Source organism: Hordeum vulgare, chromosome 7H (genome assembly GCF_904849725.1).
Source record: "Hordeum vulgare subsp. vulgare chromosome 7H, MorexV3_pseudomolecules_assembly, whole genome shotgun sequence".
Lineage (NCBI taxonomy): Eukaryota > Viridiplantae > Streptophyta > Magnoliopsida > Poales > Poaceae > Hordeum > Hordeum vulgare.
Window position 1 is genome coordinate 407,762,948 of NC_058524.1, and position 21,026 is coordinate 407,783,973.

The following is a 21,026-nucleotide window of genomic DNA, read 5'->3' on the forward strand; positions in this document are numbered from 1 at the left end:
AACTAGGCTTTAATATTCAAAGCAGATTAACTTGAGAAGACATTAACTGAATAGTAAGACACCGAGGGAACAGTTTCAATTAAAAAAAAAAGGTTAGGATCTTAAGCACCACGCTATACCAGCATATTCTAGCATACCCATACCATAACAAGGCCAATTCAGATGTAATAGATGTAACACTAACAGTTAACTGAACAAATAGGTTAACATGGAATAGATGAACCTATCATCGACATGGTTTGAAATATCGGAGTGAGTATTTTCTCTATATGAGATGGAAGCATCAGTCTGCTTCGGCTTTAGATGAACCAAGAATCCCATCTAGTTCCTTTGCCATTTGAAATATGCCAGAATGATCAGTAAGCTACATTGTACAAAGAATGTTGCGTATTCCCTCATAAGAACTCGAAACATATTCAAACACCAGACAAAATGAGGCAAGCTAAAGTTAGCCATGACTAAAAAGGTGGTTCGAAGGATACATCATTTTATTGAGGTGGATAGTGAATCGGATACTTATAACTTCTCCACATAAAATAGATCACTTACGAAGACACGTAAAATGTTCCTGAAAGAAAGGGCGCCTATACAGAAAATAGATGCAACAAATATTCCAACAGTACAAAACCGAACCATAAACAGACCAGATGTTTTGCTGCATTTAAACATAGTGATTTATGAATCTTAGTTTTTGCATGGACAAATTTTACTTGGAAAATGGTAAAAAGACATACCACAAGTGACTATAGAGAGAATTTTGCAACATGTCATTTGACTAACTAGACACGTGCAACAATTATTCGGATCGGAGGGAGTAGTTTTTACATGGACAAATTTTACTTGAAAAATAATAAAGGCAAGAGAGCTGTGAAATATTTTATTTTTATTTAGGGAGGAGGATTAAACTTTTCAAATTATTTCATTTTTTTAACTCCTATATTTTTTTGAACATGTGATTTGACTAGCTAGATATGTGCGAATATGCAACAAATATTATGACAGTACAAAATCAAACCATAAATTGTCCAGATGGTTGCTGCATTTAAACAAAGTGATTTATGAATTTTACTACATAAGATCCATAATAAGTGTTGCAATTGTGAACTAACTCTAGTTCAAAATTGTGGATCGGATTGAGTAGTTTTTACATGGACATTTTTTTCTTGAAAAGAAATGAAGGCACGTTATATTCTTTTTATTTAGGGAGGAGGATTAAACTTTCAAATTATTTCATTTTCTTAGCTCCTAATTAATTTAATTTAATTAGGGAAGGAAGTAACTGAACCCCCTCCAAAAAAACTTTGTTTTTTTTGAGCTAACCCATTTCCTCTCCGGCCGGGGATAACTCCCCCTATTGGGTTTTGTTGCTTCGCCGTGGCTATTAAGTCGGTTGTTGGGTATTGGGCCCCCGGTTGTAGCAGCCTCATGGATAAATTAAAACTTGCCGCCTGGTCTTGGCCCTGGCCCAAATCCCTCGCTCCCTTTCAAGTCGCGCTTGTCCGCCTCCCCGCCGCTACCACAGACGGAGACAGCAGGCATCACCGCCACTGGTTCCGCCTGCCGCCGGTCATGAGCCGACGAGCCAACGGAGCATGCAATCGCGGTGGCGTCTGCTCCGCTCCTGCGGCACGTTCGCATCGCCCCGGCTCGTCTCGCCGCCCCGTCTTCTCGGAGATTCAGCATGTCCCCTCCGCGGACCCCGGCGCGGCCTCCACCTCAGGTGAGCACGTACCCCTGTCTCCACTCTCCACCCCTCGCAGGACCCCTACGCCAGGTCTGGAGAGTTAATTTTAGCAGTTGTAGCGAGATGGACTAATGGTTTCTTGCTGGGAACTTTGACGACGTCCGGGTTGAATTACGGAGTAGATGTAGTGTGAGATTGCGATGGTGCTGCCTCTGGTTGTTTGTCCGGATGCAACAAGTAATTTCTGCAAGCACTAAAATAGCGGTAACAAGTTGTTTGATAGCAACATAACTGTAACAAGTGACAAGTAGCAATAGTAACAATAGGTGCACCAAGGTAGCCCAATCCTTTTGTGGAAAAGGACAGGCCGAAACAGTTTCTTATAATAGGCAAAGCGTTCTTGAGGGCACGCGGGAATTTCATCTAGTCAGTTTCGTCATGTTGGGTTAATTCACGTTCAATATTTTGATAATTTGATAGGGTGGACCGATGCTTGGGTGCTATTCTTACTTGAACACCCCCCTATTATGATTAACCCTCCCGTAAGCATCTGCAACTATGGTAAAGTATTAATAATAAATTCTAACCATAGCATTAAACATAGGGATCCAAATCAGCCCCTTACGAAGTAGTGCCTAGACTGGGTTTAAGTTTCTGTCACTCTGGCAACCCACCCTCTAATTACTACTCCACAATGCATTCCATTAGGCCCAAACAAGATGAAGTGTTATGTAGTTGACTTTCACATAAAACCACTAAGGGAATCACAACATTCATATCATCAAAATATCGAATGAATATCAACTTCACATGACTACTTGCAACATGATTTCTCCCGTGGCCTAAAGAAAAAAAGTAACTATTCACAAGTGATAAACATGATCATGATCAGAGAGGTATTAAATAGCATAATGGATCTGAATATATGATCTTCCACCAAATAAAATATAAAGCATCAACTACAAGATGTAATCAACACTACTAGTCACACTCCAGGTACCAATCCGAGGTTCCCGTACAAGATTGAGCACAAGGGATGAACTAGGGTTTTGAGAGGAGATGGTGCTGATGAAGATGCTGATGAAGATTGGCCTCCCCAAGATGAGAGGATTGTTGGTGATGACGATGGCCTCGATTCCCCCCTTTGGTGAATTGCTCCACCGGAGGGCAAAAGTGCTCCTGCCCAGGTTCCGCCTCGAGACGGCGGCGTTTCGTCCTATAAGTCCTCTTATTTTTTCAGGACAAAATGGAATTTATACCAGAAGATTATCGCCGGAGGTGGGCCAGGGGGCCCACTAGACATCAGACCGTGCCAGGGGTCCTGGCACGCCCTGGTGTCTAGCGGGCGCTTGGTAGCCCCCTTCGGTACTTCTTAACTCTAGTATTTTTTATTTTTTATAAAATAAATCTCCGTAAAGTTTCAGCCCATTTGGAGATGTGGTGAATAGGTATCTGTGACGTGGCTTTTTCAGGTCCAGAATTTCATCTGCCGGCATTCTCCCACTTTAGGTAAACATTGCATATTATGAGAGAAAAGACATTATAATTACTCGACCAAGTGGCAAAATGCGTAAGAACACTATAAATAACAGTAAGAAAACAGATGCAAAATGGACTTATCAACTCCCCAAGCTTAGACCTCGCGTGTCCTCAAGCGAAAGCCGATAACGAAAACCATGACCACATGCTTTAAGAGAGAGGTGTCGATAAAAACAAAATACGAACATATATAGCAGCATCATTCTCATTATTATAACAGCAAATAAAACTTTATAAAATACTGCATCACAACATTTTCATCATATAACTTTTATCATAAAGACTTCTAATAAACAAGTAGCAATTCATCACAACATCAAAGTATGAAGCATAAACTCTATTGAAAACTCAAAAAACTATGTTTTGAGTCAACTATGCAACACAATTCATCATACTTTCATGAAGGGTGACATATGGGAGATTTTAAGCAAGTCTACATACTCAACCGTCATTTAGTCTTCTATGTTTGCTAAAACTCACCGCATATATATGAGAAAAAGATTTCAACCGGACACATAGAAAGATAGGGGCTTATAGTGTTGCCTCCCAACATATTCACCTCAAGGGTGATGTCAACAATAATAACTCATGACCACCCACATTCAATTGGATATATATGTCTAGATCTTTCCCCACCACATGATGCTTGCCAAAGAGAAGATAAAGGAAGTAGATGAAAATACTCTGACTCTTGCACAAAAGTAAATACATAAAGGTAAAAGATAGGCCCTTCGTAGAGGGAAGCAGAGGTTGTCATGCGCTTTTTGGTTTTATGCTAAATCTCTTAGTGCAAAGGAACGTCACGTTATATCGCACCTTGTGGTGGAAACCTTTATTATGCAGTCCATCGCTTTTATTATTGCCATCACAAGTTTGCACGACACTTATTTTCGCTTACACTAAATGATCAAACATGTTTAGAAGCAATTTTTATTGCTTTGTGCACCGATGAACTTACTTGAAGGATCTTACTCAATCGATAGGTAGGTATGGTGCACTCTTGAAACATGGCTTTGGGTTTAATGTTTTCGATGCACAAGTAGTATCTCTACTCAGTGCGGAGTTTCGAATAGCAAAGGTATTGGGAAAGCACCCCATGTTAGAGGGTATATAACAATATAACTTCTATGTGAATGTGAACAAGCATAAATCATTATGTTGTCTCCCTTGTCCAATGTCAACAGCTTTGACATATTATAATTAATGGGGGCTCACAACAATAAAAGATGTCAAGGATAGTGTATTTGCATGTAAATCTTCTCTTCCCTTATTAATTCTTTCATCTGTTGCATCGCGGACCAATGCTATGTTTGTCAACCTTCAACAAATTTTACCACTTATACTTTTCCTTGTGTGATGTTGCTACTTAATATAAGATTGGCATATGATATTTTTCATTATTTTCCTTTATTTTGATTGCAGCAAAAAGTAAAGAAGCAAAACTCAAACTAAACTTTATTATATAACTCTCACTCGATTACATAGATAGATAGATAGATAGATCATGAAACTAGCACTCAAAAAAAAAGATTGAACTAAACTTTTATTTGACTAGATCACGAAATATCTAAAGATTAAACTAAGATGGATAAAGAAAATAAGAGTGATGGTGATACGATACCGGGGTACATACCTCCCCCAAGATTGGTACAAGCCAAGGGGGGTGCCCATACCCGTGTACTCAAGTATCTTCTTTGGTGGTGACGATGGTGGTAGATTCTTGGCAGTGATGCCCTTCAGGATGCGATTTTCCTCCTTGAGTTTGTTAACTAGTTGTTTGAGCTCTATTACTTCCTTGTGTAGCTTTCAAGTGACAGTTACAACACCGTCCACCCATGGATGTATGTTGGCTGCAGGGGAGAAAGCAACACTCTATTTCAAGTTATTATTAGAGATGGACTTAGCATTGGGAGGTTTAACTGAATCTGGCAGGACTGAGCTCGTGAATTCATCATGCGAGCCATGAGATTGAAGGGGAGAAGTGAATTCCTCTTTGATAGTTTCTTTCGGTTCCTCCCTTTTCAGATCCTTCATCTGCCAAGCATCTTATTGTATGTGGTTGGAGGAAAGAGAAGACATGATGCCTGACTTGATAGTTCTGACAGAAAAACAACACGAAACAAGAATAGAGGATTTCTCCGTGGTACGGGGGTAAAATCATCGGGATATATATAGAGAGAATTTTTATACAAGGAAATACATGTTCCACAAGAAAACGGAGCCATGAAGGTGCCCAAGGGGCCCACTAGACATCAGGCCGTTGGGGCTGGCACACCCTAGTATCTAGTGGACACCTCGGTTGCCTTCCCGTGTGTTTCTTAGTTTCCTTATTTTTTAAATATTCCAGAACCGCGAGAAAATGTTTTTGCGGATTTGTTTGAGCCCGTTTACTTACCGTATCACATACCTCTTCCTTTTAAGGGCCCTGGAGTGTTCTGGAAGGTCTCCCTAATGTGCTCCTCTGATGTCATGGTTTGGATAATATTTGTTTCAACATTAATTGGTGTACATGAAATATAGTGGTTTAGTCTTTGTCCATTGACCACCTTCGGATTAGTGCATTCGGGGTTGTTGATCTTAATAACTCCAGACTGATAAACTTCTTCGATGGTATACAGTCCTTCCCATTTGGAGAGAAGTTTTCCTGCAAAAAATCTATGACCAAAATTGTACAATAAAACATATTCACCAACTTTGAATTCTCACTTTTGGATTCTTTTGTCATGCCATATTTTATCTTTTTCTTTGAATAGTTTGGCATTTTCATAGGCTTGGGTTCTCCATTCATCTAATGAGCTAATATCAAATAACCTCTTTTCACCAGAATGTTTGAAATCATAGTCGAGTTCCTAAATTTCCCAATAAGCTTTATATTCTAACTCAAGAGGTAAATGACATGCTTTCCCATAAACCATTTTATAAGGAGACATACCCATAGGATTTTTATAAGATGTTCTGTAGTCCCACAATGCATCATCCAATTTTTTAGACCAATTCTTTTGGGACCTATTGCCAGTCTTTTGCAATATTAATTTTATTTCTCTATTGCTTAATTCTACTTGACCACTAGACTCAGGATGATAGGGAGATGCAATTCTGTGGTTAACATCATATCTAGCAAGCAACTTACGAAAAACACCATGAATAAACTATAAACCACCATCAGTCATCGAGTATCTAGGGACTCCAAAATGTGGGAAAATAAATTCCTTAAGCATCTTAACAGAGGTGTTATGATCAACACTATTGGTTGGAATAGCTTCTACCCATTTAGTGACATAATCAACAACAACCAAAATATGTGTATACCCATTAGAGGAAGGTAAAGGTCCCATATAATAAAATCCCCAATCATCAAATGGTTCAATGACAAGTGAATAATTCATAGGCATTTCCTGATGTCTACTAGTGTTACCAATTCTTTGACATTCATCACAAGAGAGGGCAAACTTAGGAGCATCTTTGAAAAGAGTAGGCCAATAAAATCCATAGTGTAATACCTTGTGTGCAGTTATATCTCCCGCATGGTGTCCTCCATAAGCCTCGGAGTGACACTTTCAAAGGATTTGTTCCTCTTCATGCTCAGGTATACAACGTTTAATAATACCATCTACTCCCTCTTTATAAAGATGTGGGTCATCCCAAAAGTACTGTCTTAAATCAAAGAAGTTTTTTCTTTTCTTTTGTTGATAGGTGAAACTAGGTGGTATGTATTTAGCAACAATGTAATTACCATAATCAACAAACCACAGTGTGTTATGAGAAACATTGGCCAGAGCTAGTTGTTCATCACAAAAGCTATCATCGATGGCTAGTGGGTCATCAAGAACATTCTCTAACCTAGACAAGTTATCAGCTACGGGGTTCTCAGCTCCTTTCCTATCAATGATATGAAAATCAAATTCTTGTAGCAAAAGAACCCACCTAGTAAGTCTAGACTTAGCATCTTTATTTTCCATAAGATATTTAATAGCAGCACAATCAGTGTGAATAATTACTTTGGAATCAACAATGTAAGATCTGAATTTATCACAAGCAAATACACCTGCTAAGATTTTTTTCCAGTGCTAGCATAATTTCTGTGGGCACTATCTAGAGTTTTACTATCATAATGAATAACATTTAATTTCTTATCAACTCTTTGTCCTAGAATAGCACCAACAACATAATCACTAGCATCACACATAATTTCAAAAGGCAAGTTCCAATCAGTTGGTTGAATAATAGGTGCAGAAGTTAAGGTTTTCTTAAATGTTTCAAAGGCTTCTATACAATCATCATCAACAACGAAAGGAACATCCTTTTGTAATAAATTGGTAAGAGGCCTAGAAATTTTAGATAAGTCTTTAATAAACCTCCTATAGAAACCAGCATGACCAAGGAAACTACGGATACCTTAAATATCTTTAGGACATGTCATCTTCTCAATTGCATCAACTTTAGCCTTATCCACCTCAATACCTTGTTAAAAGTTATGGCCCAAGATAATACCTCCATTTACCATAAAGTTGTGCTTCTCCTAATTCAAGACTAGGTTAGTTTGCTCACATCTCTGCAAAACTCGATCAAGGTTTCTTAAGCAATCATCAAAAGAAGCTCCGTAAACGGAAAAAATCATCCATGAAGACCTCAACAATCTTTTCACGAAAATCAAAGAATATAACAGTCTTACATCTTTGAAAGGTAGCATGTGCATTGCATAATGTTGGAAATATGCCCTAGAGGCAATGATAAAATAGTTATTATTATATTTCCTGTTTCAAGATAACCGTTTATTATCCATGCTATAATTGTATTGAATGAAAGCATAGATACATGTGTGGATATATAGACAAAACAATGTCCCTAGTAAGCCTCTAGTTGACTAGCCAGTTGATCAAGGATGGTTAAGGTTTTCTGACCATATGCAAGTGTTTTCACTTGATGACTCGATCACATCATTAGGAGAATGATGTGATGGACAAGACCCAAACTATGAACGTAGCATGTGATCGGGTCATTTTGTTGCTATTGTTTTCGGCGTGTCAAGTATTCATTCCTATGACCATGAAATCATGTAGCTCACTGACACCGGAGGAATACCTTGTGTGTATCAAATGTCGCAACGTTACTGGGTGACTATAAGGGTGCTCTACAGGTATCTCCGAAGGTGTCCGTTGAGTTAGCATGGATCAATACTGGGATTTATCACTCCGTGTGACGGAGAGGTATCTCGGGCCCCACTCGGTAATACAACATCACACATAAGCCTTGCAATCAATGTGACTCAAGTGTTAGTCATGGGATCTTGTATTACTGAACAAGTAAAGAGACTTGCCAGTAACGAGATTGAAATAGGTATAGGGACACCGACGAGCAAATCTCGGGCAAGTAACATACCGAAGGACAAAGGGAATGATATACGGGATTATATGAATCCTTGACACAGAGGTTCAACCTATAAGATCTTCGTAGAATATGTAGGATCCAATATGGACATGCATGTCCCGCTGTTGGATATTGACCGGGGAGTGTCTCGGGTCATGTCTGCATAGTTCTCGAACCCGCACGGTCTGCACACTTAAGGTTCGGTGACGTTTCGGTATAGTTGAGTTATAGGTGTTGGTGACCAAAGGTTGTTCGGAGTCCCGAATGAGATCACGGAGGTCATGAGGGTTTCCGGAATGGTCCGGAAACGAAGATTGATATATAGGATTGTTTCATTTGGCCTCCGGAAAGATTTCAGGCATTACCCGCAGTGTATCGGGAGTGACGAATGGGTTCCGGTTCTTTACCGGGAGGGGACCACCCACCGGGGAGAGAACCCAATAGCCCAATGGTGGCGCACCAGCCCTTAGTGGGCTGGTGAGGCCAGCCCAAGTGGGCTATGTCGGCTAGAAAGAAAAAAATCAAAAGGAAAAAAAAGAGGGAGGTGGGAAGGAAGAGGAGGACTCCTCCTTTCCCAAACCGAATTGGAGTTGGGGTCCTCCTCCTCCTCTCTCGGCCGGTGCCCTTGGGGCTCTCTTGAGCCCCAAGGCTAGCCCCTCCGCTCCTCCTATATATACTAGAGGTTTAGGGGTTTTGAGACACAACTTTGCCACGTGCAACCCTAAACCTCCACTTCGTAGTTCTTCCTCTAGATCGGTTTTCTGCGGAGCTCGGGCGGAGCCCTGCAGGAATAGATCATCACCATCACTGGCGGTTCTTCATGCTGCCGGAGAACTCATATACTTCCCTGTCTCTCTTGGTTGATCAAGAAGGCTGAGATCGTCATCGAGCAGTACGTGTGCTGAACGCGGAGGTGCCGTCCGTTTGGCGCTAGATCGGAACGGATCGTGGGACGACGGTGATTTGAATCACAAAGCTGTACCACTACATCAACCACGTTTCTTAACGCTTCCCGCTTAGCGATCTACATGAGTATGTGGATCCGATCTCCCTCTCATAGATGAACATCACCATGATAGGTCTTCGTGTGCATATGATTTTTTCCCATGCAACGTTCCCTAACAGTGGCATCATGAGCTATGTTCATGCGTAGATGTAATCTCGAGTAGAAAACAAAAGTTTTTGTGGGCGTTGATGTTCGATTTTCTTCCCTCCCTAGTCTTTTCTTGATTCGGCGGTATTGTTGGATTGAAGCGGCCCAGACCAACATTACGCGTACGCTTACGAGAGATCGGTTTCATCGACTAACATTCAACTTGTTGCATAAAGATGACTGGCGGGTGCCTGTTTCTTCAACTTTAGTTGAATTAGATTTGACCGAGGCGGTCCTTGGAGAGAGGTTAAATAGCAATTTGCACATCTCCTGGTCCTTGGAGTAGACGGCAAAAAAAATCCGGTGAAGAGGTTCTTTGCCGTCTGCTTTTTTAAAGCGGATGTCAAAGAATCTTTTCCATGAGGGGGCAGAAGGCAAATTAAATGGGACGGCACATACACCAACAGCCCCGTTAAGTGTTAGCGACAGGCATCCTCTCTTTTCCGTCTGCCATCCCCCCTTTTCCATGTGGGGGCAGACGGCAAAGGGGGAACCAGCCCCCTCTCTCTCCCCTCTTTGCCGTCTGCCATCCCCCCTTTGCCATGTGGGGGCAGATGGCAAAGAGGGGAGAGGGAGTGGGCTGGTTCCCCCCTTTGCCATGTGGGGGCAGACGGCAAAGGGGGGAACCAGCCCCCTCTCTCTCCCCTCTTTGCCGTCTGCCATCCCCCCTTGCCATGTGGGGGCAGACGACAAAGGGGGGAACCAGCCCCCCCTCTCTCCCCTCTTTGCCGTCTGCCACCCCCCTTTGCCATGTGGGGGCAGACGGCAAAGGGGGGAATCAGCCCCTTTTTATTTTATTTCTTATTATATCCATCATTTTTCACAATAATCAGGATATATATATACATATTTGACATAAATAAATTTCTTTCCGTACTCATAACCATATTAAAATAACTTTCATCCATAGTACATACATATTATGCAAGTTCCATCCGTACGAGACCATATATTACACCAGTTTCATCCACATGCATACAAAGTTTCGTATATATCCATATACTACAATAGTTTCAATACAAGCTTCCGTGAAGCCATGGTACAAGAAATCATCTTTAAGCATTCCATCAATATAATCCAAGCTTCCCGTGAAGTGAATGTAATCTGCAAAATGACAAATAAGAAAGTTAGAAGAATAATACTAGATGAAGAAGTATATAGGTTATTTCGGAGAGAAATTAGCTAAGTATAGGCCATTTAATAGCTAAGTTAGGTGGAATAGGTCATCTTGGAGCTACATAGCCTTATTATGTCATTTAGGAGAGAACTTAGCTAAGTATAGGTCATTCTAGAGTAACTTGGATAAAATATGTCATTTTGTAGCCAACTATGATTATTAATCCATTTTGACCTTATTATGTCATTTTGGCGCTAAATTAGTAATTTTAATGAGCTAACCAAGGTTCTTATGATGTTTTTAACTAACTATGCTAATTATGTCATTTTGGAGGATAATTAGCTAAGTATGTCTTTGTTGGGGAAAATAACCTACATAGAAGAAGAAAGAGAAGAAGCAAGAAGAGAAGAAGAATGAGAAGAAAAATAAGAAGAATAAGAAGGAGGAGGAGAAGGAGGAGGAGAATGAGGAGGAGAAGGAGAAGAAGAAGAAAAGAAGAATGACAAGAAGAAGGAGAAGAAGGAGGAGAAGAAGGAGGAGAAGAACGAGAAGGATCTTTTCTCCTCCTTCTCCTTCTCCTTCTTGTTCCTCCTTCTCCTTCTCCTTCTCTTCTTATTCTTCTTCCTTCCTTTCATTTTTCCTCTTTCTTCTCCTCTTGTCCCCTTCTTAGGGCTAAATTAGCTAATAATGCCTTTTTGGAGCTAATTATGTCATTTCGAGGATAATTAGCTAAGTATAGGTCATGTTTTATTAAGTAGACCATTTTGGAGCTAACTAAGATAATTATGTCATTTAGGTGGAAGCCTAGCTAACTGTAGGTCGTTTCAGAGCTAACTTGGGTAAAATAGGTCATTCCGGAGCAAACTATGCTTATTAAGCCATTTTGGATCTAGCTAGGCTAATTATAGGCCATTTAATACCTAAGTTAGGGGGAATAGGTCATCTTGCAGCTACGTAAGCCTTATTATGTCATTTAGGAGCGAACTTAGCTAACTATAGGTCATTTTTTATTAAATAGGTCATTTAGGAGCTAACTAAGCTAATTATGTCATTTTGTAGGATAATTAGCCAATTTATTCTTTCTTGGATGAGTCTAAGCTACGTAGAATAAGAGAAAGAGAAGAAGCAAGAAGAGAAGAAGAAGTAAAAGAAGAAGAAGAAGAAGGAGGAGGAGGAGGAGAAGGAGAAGGAAGAGGAGAAGAAGAAGAAAAGAAGAAAGAGAAGGAGAAGGAGAAGAAGGAGGAGAAGGAGGAGCCTTCTCCTTATTCTCCTCCTTCTTCTCCTTCTCCTTCTCCTTCTTCTTCCTCCTTCTCCTTCTTCTTCTCTTGTTCTTCTTCTTCATTCCTTTCATTTTTCCTCTTTCTTCTCCTCTTGTCCCCTTCTTCGGGCTAAATTAGCTAAGAATGTCTTTTTGGAGCTAATTATGTCATTTCAAGGATAATTAGCTAAGTATAGGTCATGTTTTAGTAAATAGACCATTTTGGAGCTAACTAAGCTAATTATGTCATTTAGGTGGAAGCCTAGCTAACTATAGGTCGTTTCGGAGCTAACTTGGGTAAAATAGGTCATTCCGGAGCAAACTATGCTTATTAAGCCATTTTGGATCTAGCTAGGCTAATTATAGGCCATTTAATACCTAAGTTAGGGGAATAGGTCATCTTGGAGCTACGTAAGCCTTATTATGTCATTTAGGAGAGAACTTAGCTAACTATAGGCCATATTTTTATTAAATAGGTCATTTAGAAGCTAACTAAGCTAATTATGTCATTTTGTAGGATAATTAGCCAATTTAGTCTTTCTTGGATGAGTCTAAGCTACGTAGAAGAAGAGAAAGAGAAGAAGCAAGAAGAGAAGAAGAAGTAAAAGAAGAAGGAGGAGGAGGTGGAGGAGGAGGAGGAGAAGGAGAAGGAAGAGGAGAAGAAGAAGAAAAGAAGAAGGAGAAGGAGAAGGAGGAAGAAGAAGGAGAAGGAGGACCTCCTTCTCCTTCTTCCCCTCCTTCTTCTCCTTCTCCTTATCCTTGTTCTTCTCTTCTTCTTCTTCTTCTTCCTTCCTTTCATTTTTCCTCTTTCTTCTCCTCTTGTCCCCTTCTTCGGGCTAAACTAGATAAGAATGCCTTTTTGGAGCTAATTATGTCATTTCGAGGATAATTAGCTAAGTATAGGTCATGTTTTATTAAATAGACCATTTTGGAGCTAACTAAGCTAATTATTTCATTTAGGTGGAAGCCTAGCTAACTATAGGTCGTTTCAGAGCTAAATTGAGTAAAATAGGTCATTCCGGAGCAAACTATGCTTATTAAGCCATTTTGGATCTAGCTAGGCTAATTATAGACCATTTAATACCTAAGTTAGGGGGAATAGGTCATCTTGCAGCTACGTAAGCCTTATTATGTCATTTAGGAGAGAACTTAGCTAAGTATAGGTCATTTTTATTAAATAGGTCATTTAGGAGCTAACTAAGCTAATTATGTCATTTTGTAGGATAATTAGCCAATTTAGTCTTTCTTGGATGAGTCCAAGCTACATAGAAGAAGACAAAGATAAGAAGAAAGAAGAGGAAGAAGTAAAACAAGAAGGAGGAGGAGGAGGAGGAGGAGGAGAAGGAGAAGGAAGAGGAGAAGAAGAAGAAAAGAAGAAGGAGAAGGAGAAGAATGAAGGAGGAACAAGAAGGAGAAGGCGGAGCTCCTTCTCCTTCTCCTCCTTCTCCTTCTTCTCCTCCTTCTTCTCCTCCTTCTTATCCTTCTTCTTCTCTTCTTCTTCTTTTCTTCTTCTTCTTCCTTCCTTTCATTTTTCCTCTTTATTCTCCTCTTGTCCCCTTCTTCGGGCTAAATTAGCTTAGAATGCCTTTTTGGAGCTAATTATGTCATTTCGAGGATAATTAGCTAAATATAGGTCATGTTTTATTAAATAGACCATTTTGGAGCTAACTAAGCTAATTATGTCATTTAGGTGGAAGCCTACCTAACTATAGGTCGTTTCGGAGCTAACTTGGGTAAAATAGGTCATTCCGGAGCAAACTATGCTTATTAAGCCATTTTGGATCTAGCTAGGCTAATTATAGGCCATTTAATACCTAAGTTAGGGGAATAGGTCATCTTGGAGCTACGTAAGCCTTATTATGTCATTTAGGAGAGAACTTAGCTAACCATAGGTCATTTTTTTTATTAAATAGGTCATTTAGGAGCTAACTAAGCTAATTATGTCATTTTGTAGGATAATTAGCCAATTTAGTCTTTCTTGGATGAGTCTAAGCTACGTAGAAGAAGATAAAGAGAAGAAGCAAGAAGAGAAGAAGAAGTAAAAGAAGAAGGAGGAGGAGGAGGACGAGGAGGAGAAGGAGAAGGAAGAGGAGAAGAAGAAGAAAAGAAGAAGGAGAAGGAGAAGGAGGAAGAAGGAGGAACAAGAAGGAGAAGGAGGAGCTCCTTCTCCTTCTTCTCCTCCTTCTTCTCCTTCTCCTTCTCCTTCTTCTTCCTCCTCCTTCTTCTTCTTTGTTAGAGCATATATCTTTATATGTGGTTTTGGTAATTGATGACAATTCCTATGGACTAATGGTTGCCTTAAGTTATATTTATAGGATTTGTCCATAGGCACTTCTCGAAGTCCATCTGTTGGGTTCAAGGAGTTTATATGATGACCAAGGTGGTATTCAAGGTATTATCCAAAGAATGGTCATAGAGACACAAGGTTGATCAAGATCATCAGACAAAGAGTAAATCAAGATGATCAACACACAAAGCGTACAAGATGTACCGAGAGGGATCAAGTGATCCCATGGTATGGTAAGCATTGTCCATTACGTGTTTGTGTACTAACCCATGGTCTTTGTGAGAGTTCTTTGTGAGGGTTAGGTGTGCTTCCATGAGCTTGCGTCAAAAGGAAGATCTCATACAACCCATGAAGGATGACGTCAAGTGGTGATCGTCATCAAGATTGCGATGTGCAAGTTCAAGTGGATCAGCATGAATATATCATGCTTGATGCTTGCCGTCCATTGTGGTGGCAATGGACTTGTGAAGATATGCTGAAGAGCGGCTCACCCATAGTGTGTATGGGGGAGCAATCAACTAGTCTTCATCAAGCCAACGCAATCAAGAAAGGTGGTCCATCTTGAGGAAGCCAAGATCATCGTCATCTAGCTCAATAGGACGAGGTGCAAGGTATAGGTTTGCCCTTGATAGGTTTTCTGTTTTAGGATAGATTGTCGTACTGTCAAGGGGGGCTCTCAAGTGAGTAGCTTGATCGTATCGTTCGTTGAGAGCTCAAACCATTTGCATCCTTGCATCATACTTCTTGGTTCTTGTTTTGTGTTTCTCTTTGTGTGTTTTAGAGCTTATGTTCATCTTCATGACAAACTCGAGTTCATCGAAAATGGAGTCCATATGCATCTTCTATGATGTTTTCGATGTTGGGAGTTTTTACCGGTCATATTCGAAGAAGGGTTCTCACCATTTTCTTATGGGACTTTTCTCACTTGCTTCTTGTTGATATTTCTATAAAGATTGTGTTAGCCCATGTCGTTAGCTTTCCAACAAACTTGGTTTCATTGAATTCGGAGTCCGTATGCGAAAGTTACAACAGTTTCACTATCCAGCGGTAGTACCGCTCGTGGTGCCCGCGGTAGTACCGCTCCTGTAGCGGTAGTACCGCCCCCGGAGAGGTAGTACCGCCCCCGAAGCGGTAGTAATTTTTTACTACCGCTCCCTAGCGGTAGTACCACTCAAGGAGCGGTAGTACCGCTCCCTAGCGGTAGTACAACTCGAGGAGCGGTAGTACCGCTCCGTCGGACTGTTTTTTGCATACTTTTTGGCCTCAGCATGGTTGGTGAACCTACCGAGTGGTAGTACCGCTCCATAAGCGGTAGTACCGCTCTCTGCAGGCTATGAGGCTTAACGGTTGGATTTTTCCCCACCTATAAAAGGGGGTCTTCTTCCCCATTGAAATTTATCTCTTTAGCTCGTGTTCTTCCCCCATTGTTGACCTTCTTCGAGCTTGCTAACTCTCAATCCCTCCAATGATTCTTGCTAGTTCTTGAGGGAAAAGAGAGAGGAGATCTAGATCCACATTTCCACCAATCACTTTCTCCTCTAAGTGAGGGGAACCCCTTGGGTCTATATCTTGGAGTTCTTCGTGTTCTTCTTCGTTCTTCCTCTCATTTTTCTCCCGAGCATTAGTTGCTTTGGTGGGATTTGGGAGAGAAGGACTTGGGCACTGCGTGTGCCCTTGCCATTGCATTAGTTGCATCGTTTAAGTTCTCCACGGTGATACGTGGAAGTGAAGTTTGAGAAGCTTATTACCTTTGGTACTTAGTACCCTAGGTATTGTTCTTCGTGGATGCTTTGGCGTCCTAGAAGCTTGGTGGTGTCTCGGAGCTCAATCATTGTGGTGTAAAGCTCCGGGCAAGCGTCGGGGTCTCCAATTAGGTTGTGGAGATTCCCCCGAGCAATTTGTACGGGTATCGGTGACCGCCCCAAGGTTTGCCATTTGTACGGGTTCGGTGACCGCCCTCAAGGGTCCCTTAGTGGAATCACGACATCTTGCATTGTGCGAGAGCATGAGGAGATTACGGTGGCCTTAGTGGCATCTTGGGGAGCATTGTGCCTCCACACCGCTCCAACGGAGATTAGCATCCGCAAGGGTGTGAACTTCGGGATACATCATCGTCTCCGCGTGCCTCGGTTATCTCTTACCCGAACCCTTTACTTATGCACTTTACTTTGTGATAGCCATATTGTTTATTGCCATATATATTGCTATCACTTAGTTGTTTATCTTGCTTAGCATAAGTTGTTGGTGCACATAGTGAGCCTAGTTGTTGTAGGGTTTGTGCTTGACAAATTAAACGTTAGTTTTATTCCGCATTTGTTCAAGCCTAAACCGTAATTATATTAAAGCGCCTATTCACCCCCCTCTAGGCGACATCCACGTCCTTTCATTCTTCTTTTCTTCTTCTTCTTCCTTCCTTTCATTTTTCCTCTTTCTTCTCCTCTTGTCCCCTTCTTCGGGCTAAATTAGCTAAGAATGCCTTTTTTGGAGCTAATTATGTCATTTCGAGGATAATTAGCTAAGTATAGGTCATGTTTTATTAAATAGACCATTTTGGAGCTAACTAAGCTAATTATGTCATTTAGGTGGAAGCCTACCTAACTATAGGTCGTTTCGGAGCTAACTTGAGTAAAATAGGTCATTCCGGAGCAAACTATGCTTATTAAGCCATTTTGGATCTAGCTAGGCTAATTATAGGCCATTTAATACCTAAGTTAGGGGGAATAGGTCATCTTGCAGCTACGTAAGCCTTAGTATGTCATTTAGGAGAGAACTTAGCTAACCATAGGTCATTTTTTAATTAAATAGGTCATTTAGGAGCTAACTAAGCTAATTATGTCATTTTGTAGGATAATTAGCTAATTTAGTCTTTCTTGGATGAGTCTAAGCTACGTAGAAGAAGATAAAGAGAAGAAGCAAGAATAGAAGAAGAAGTAAAAGAAGAAGGAGGAGGAGGAGGAGGAGGAGAAGGAGAAGGAAGAGGAGAAGAAGAAGAAAAGAAGAAGGAGAAGGAGAAGGAGGAAGAAGGAGGAACAAGAAGGAGAAGGAGGAGCTCCTTCTCCTTCATCTCCTCCTTCTTCTCCTTCTCCTTCTCCTTCTTCTTCCTCCTCCTTCTTCTTCTTTGTTAGAGCATATATCTTCATATGTGGTTTTGGTAATTGATGACAATTCCTATGGACTAATGGTTGCCTTAAGTTATATTTATAGGATTTGTCCATAGGCACTTCTCGAAGTCCATTTGTTGGGTTCAAGGAGTTTATATGATGACCAAGGTGGTATTCAAGGTATTATCCAAAGAATGGTCATAGAGACACAAGGTTGATCAAGATCATCAGACAAAGAGTAAATCAAGATGATCAACACACAAAGCGTACAAGATGTACCGAGAGGGATCAAGTGATCCCATGGTATGGTAAGCATTGTCCATTACGTGTTTGTGTACTAACCCATGGTCTTTGTGAGAGTTCTATGTGGGGGTTAGGTGTGCTTCCATGAGCTTGGATCAAAAGGAAGATCTCATACAACCCATGAAGGATGACGTCAAGTGGTGATCGTCATCAAGATTGCGATGTGCAAGTTCAAGTGGATCAGGACGAATATATCATGCTTGATGCTTGCCGTCCATTGTGGTGGCAATGGACTTGTGAAGATATGCTGAAGAGCGGTTCACCCATAGTGTGTATGGGGGAGCAATCAATTAGTCTTCATCAAGCCAACGCAATCAAGAAAGATGGTCCATCTTGAGGAAGCCAAGATCATCGTCATCTAGCTCAATAGGACGAGGTGCAAGGTATAGGTTTGCCCTTGATAGGTTTTCTGTTTTAGGATAGATTGTCGTACTGTCAAGGGGGGCTCTCAAGTGAGTAGCTTGATCGTATCGTTCGTTGAGAGCTCAAACCATTTGCATCCTTGTATCATACTTCTTGGTTCTTGTTTGGTGTTTCTCTTTGTGTGTTTTAGAGCTTATGTTCATCTTCATGACAAACTCGAGTTCATCGAAAATGGAATCCATATGCATCTTCTATGATGTTTTCGATGTTGGGAGTTTTTACCGGTCTTATTCGAAGAAGGGTTCTCACCATTTTCTTATGGGACTTTTCTCACTTCCTTCTTATTTATATTTCTATAAAGATTGTGTTAGCCCATGTCGTTAGCTTTCCAAAAAACTTGGTTTCATTGAATTCGGAGTCCGTATGCGAAAGTTACAACAGTTTCAGTATCCAGCGGTAGTACCGCTCGTGGTGCTCGCGGTAGTACCGCCCCCGGAGAGGTAGTACCGCCCCCGGAGCGGTAGTAATTTTTTACTACCGCTCCCTAGCGGTAGTACCACTCCAGGAGCGGTAGTACCGCTCCCTAGCGGTAGTACCACTTGAGGAGCGGTAGTACCGCTCCGTCGGACTGATTTTTGCATACTTTTTGGCCTCAGCATGGTTGGTGAACCTACCGAGCGTAGTACCGCTCCATAAGCGGTAGTACCGCTCTCTGCAGGCTATGAGGCTTAACGGTTGGATTTTTCCCCACCTATAAAAGGGGGTCTTCTGCCCCATTGAACTTTATCTCTTTATCTCATGTTCTTCCTCCATTGTTGACCTTCTTCGAGCTTGCTAACTCTCAATCCCTCCAATGATTCTTGCTAGTTCTTGAGGGAAAAGAGAGAGGAGATCTAGATCCACATTTCCACCAATCACTTTCTCCTCTAAGTGAGGGGAACCCCTTGGGTCTATATCTTGGAGTTCTTCGTGTTCTTCTTCGTTCTTCCTCTCATTTTTCTCCCTAGCATTAGTTGCTTTGGTGGGATTTGGGAGAGAAGGACTTGGGCACTGCGTGTGCCCTTGCCATTGCATTAGTTGCATCGTTTAAGTTCTCCACGGTGATACGTGGAAGTGAAGTTTGAGAAGCTTATTACCTTTGGTACTTAGTACCCTAGGTATTGTTCTTCGTGGATGATTTGGCGTCCTAGAAGCTTGGTGGTGTCTCGGAGCTCAATCATTATGGTGTAAAGCTCCGGGCAAGCGTCGGGGTCTCCAATTAGGTTGTGGAGATTCCCCCGAGCAATTTTTACGGGTATCGGTGACCGCCCCAAGTTTTTCCATTTGTACGGGTTCGGTGACCGCCCTCAAGGGTCCCTTAGTGGAATCACGACATCTTGCATTGTGCGAGAGCATGAGGAGATTACGGTGGCCTTAGTGGCATCTTGGGGAGCATTGTGCCTCCACACCTCTCCAATGGAGATTAGCATCCGCAAGGGTGTGAACTTCGGGATACATCATCGTCTCCGCGTGCCTCGGTTATCTCTTACCCGAACCCTTTACTTATGCACTTTACTTTGTGATAGCCATATTGTTTATTGCCATATATCTTGCTATCACTTAGTTGTTTATCTTGCTTAGCATAAGTTGTTGGTGCACATAGGTGAGCCTAGTTGTTGTAGGTTTTGTGCTTGACAAATTAAACGTTAGTTTTATTCCGCATTTGTTCAAGCCTAAACCGTAATTATATAAAGCGCCTATTCACCCCCCTCTAGGCGACATCCACGTCCTTTCATTCTTCTTTTCTTGTTCTTCTTCCTTCCTTTCATTTTTCCTCTTTCTTCTCCTCTTGTCCCCTTCTTCGGGCTAAATTAGCTAAGAATGCCTTTTTGGAGCTAATTATGTCACTTCGAGGATAATTAGCTAAGTATAGGTCATGTTTTATTAAATAGACCATTTTGGAGTAACTAAGCTAATTATGTCATTTAGGTGGAAGCCTACCTAACTATAGGTCGTTTCAGAGCTAACTTGGGTAAAATAGGTCATTCCGGAGCAAACTATGCTTATTAAGCCATTTTGGATCTAGCTAGGCTAATTATAGGCCATTTAATACCTAAGTTAGGGGGAATAGGTCATCTTGCAGCTACGTAAGCCTTATTATGTCATTTAGGAGAGAACTTAGCTATCTATGGGTCATTTTTATTAAATAGGTCATTTAGGAGCTAACTAAGCTAATTATGTCATTTTGTAGGATAATTAGCCAATTTAGTCTTTCTTGGATGAGTCTAAGCTACGTAGAAGAAGAGAAAGAGAAGAAGCAAGAAGAGAAGAAGAAGTAAAAGAAGAAGGAGGAGGAGGAGGAGGAGGAGGAGGAGAAGGAGAAGGAAGAGGGGAAGAAGAAGAAAAGAAGAAGGAGAAGGAGAAGGAGGAAGAAGGAGGAAGAAGAAGGAGAAGGAGGAGCTCCTTCTCCTTCTCCTCCTCCTTCTTCTCCTTCTTCTTCTCCTTCTTCTTCTCTTCTTCTTCTTCTCTTCTTCTTCTTCTTCCTTCCTTTCATTTTTCCTCTTTCTTCTCCTCTTGTCCCCTTCTTAGGGTTAAATTAGCTAAGAATGCCTTTTTGGAGCTAATTATGTCATTTCGAGGATAATTAGCTAAGTATAGGTCATGTTTTATTAAATAGACCATTTTGGAGCTACCTAAGCTAATTATGTCATTTAGATGGAAGCCTAGCTAATTTTTATTAAAACACTAGAAATAACATACCATTATCGTCATCACGGCGGTGAAGCTCGGTGGCTCTGGCTTGTTTCACGTGGAGAAGGCTCCACTGTAGAAGGGTCGTGCGATGCGTTTCGGGAGATATCTGCACCAAACATCG